This window comes from Mandrillus leucophaeus, unplaced genomic scaffold (genome assembly GCF_000951045.1).
Source record: "Mandrillus leucophaeus isolate KB7577 unplaced genomic scaffold, Mleu.le_1.0 Scaffold387, whole genome shotgun sequence".
Classification (NCBI taxonomy): Eukaryota; Metazoa; Chordata; class Mammalia; order Primates; family Cercopithecidae; genus Mandrillus; species Mandrillus leucophaeus.
Genome location: NW_012104109.1, coordinates 1,200,070 through 1,202,249, shown reverse-complemented (window position 1 = coordinate 1,202,249; position 2,180 = coordinate 1,200,070). Strand labels below are relative to the sequence as shown.

Here is a 2,180-nt window from a genome sequence, read left to right as displayed (position 1 = left end):
AAAATAATTTTCATCAGTTTTGCTTTATTTAAATTTGTTTTAGCTTTCCTTTTATGGCTTCAAAGACTTGAAAATTTCAATAAGATCAGGTGGGAAGAATTTGGTAACAAACAAAGACTTTTGATTAGCATGTATTATCAATTAATATTCCAATATTTTGCCTGCCAATTAATATTTTTCATTTTCTTCTTAGGATATCAATGAAAGAGCTTTACTAAGGATAAACATGGCTTGTTGAAATCAACAAAGTTTGCCTATAAAATTCACCTAATTTGCCAGTCTAGCAACTCTATCAAAAAAGAAGTTATTCTTTGTGAGCTCATGCTGGCTCCTAAACGATCATTGTTTTCTCTTCCAAATGCTCCCAAAACATCTGTTTAATAACTTCTAGAATTTCACTAGGTCCTTTCATGCCATGCCAAGAAGTTTGGATTTTATCTTTCATACAAAAAGGGAAGAATCTATGTGTTTACAATTATTTTATAGTTATGTGTTTTTTTCATTAAAATGTACATTTCTTGAAATGAGGGATTGCACTTATTTATATGTCAACCTAAGTATAAACATATAAGTAATAATACTCAATACATGCTAGATAGATGGGTCAAATATGTGACAATATTTAAAATATTTTGAGGAAACTTTCCATAATGCTTGGCGAGAGGTGGAGGAGCGGTGGCTGCTGCATCTGAGCGCAACTACTAGGTGCGTTCCTTTGCACACCTTCCACATCAACCTCAACCCACTCACTGCCAGTAAAAAACGGTGAAAGAACCCACTTTCTATGATGTTTTGGGGGTTAAACCCAATGCCACTCAAAAAGATCATGAGAAAAAGGCTTATAGGAAACTGGCATTGAAGTACCACTCTGATAAGAACCTGAATGAAGGAGAAAAATTTAGGCAGATCTCTCCAGCTTATCAAGTTATCTCTGATGCAAAGAAAAGCGAATTGTATGTCAAAGGAGGAAAACCAGGTAATTAAAGAGGGTGGAGCAGGTAGCGCTTTTGGCTCTCCTGTGGACATCTTTGATGTGATTTTTGGAGGAAGAGGAGGAAGTATGCAGAGGGAAAGGAAAGGTAAAAATGTGTGTCAGCTGTCAATAACCTTAGAATATTTATATAAAGGTGTGGCAAGAAGACTGGCTCTGCAAATAAAACAACAAAAAAAATGTGATTTGTGACAAATGTGAAGGCAGAAGTGTTAAGAAAGGAACAGTAGAGGGCTGTCCCAATTGCATAATTACTGGAATGCAAATAATAATTCATCAGATAGGACCTGGAATGGTTTAGCAAATTTAATCTGTGGGGATAGAGTGCTAGGGCCATGGAGAACAAATCAGTCTTGAAGATAGATAAAAAAGCTGCAATAGAAGGAAGATAGCAAAAAGAAGATTGCACAAGTCCATATTGACAAAAGCATGAAAGATGGCCACAAGGTAACATTCTGTGGTGAAACAGACCAAACAACAAGGATTGGAGCTGGGAGACATTACTATTGTGTTAGATCAGAAGAAGCATGCTGTTTTTATTCAACGAGGAGGAGAACTTTTCATATGTATGGACATACAGCTGGTTGAAGCATTTTGTAGCTTCCACTCTTAATAACTGAACTGTAGTCATCACCTCTCATCCAGGTCAGATTGTCAGCATGGAAACATCTTGGGTGTGCTAAATGAAGGAATACCAATTTATGGAGCCCATATGAAGAGTTGCCAAATTATCTAATTGAAGGTAAACTTTTCCTGAGAATGGCTTTCTCTCAGCTGATGAACTTTCTTTGCTGAAAAAACTCCTACCTTAGAGGAAGAAAGTAGAAGAGACTGACGAAATGGATCAGATAGAACTCGTGGACTTTGATCCAAATATGAGAAAAGATGATACCATGACAATGGAGAAGCATATGAGGATTATAGACATCATCCTAGAGGTGATGTTCAGTGTCAAACCTCTTAATGGGGCCAGTGAATAACACTCACTGTTGGCATTTTATGTGCAGCAGTGAATGAGTGGAGGGCTGTAATCATAATACGCTTACTGCTTCTTATTGTTTTTGCTTCAATAGTTAACTATAGTATTGTTTTAAAAGTTGTATTAGTCTTTTTCATGCTGCTGATAAAGACATACCTGAGACTAGGAAGAAAACGGGATTTAATTGGACTTACAGTTCCACATGGCTGG

The 2,180-nt window shown here is 36.6% G+C and overlaps 1 pseudogene; it reads left to right on the top strand.

The window, feature by feature from the left end:
• Positions 1-762: 762 nt before the first annotated feature.
• Positions 763-1,955, top strand: LOC105547342 (annotated as a pseudogene).
• The last annotated feature ends 225 nt before the right edge of the window (positions 1,956-2,180 follow it).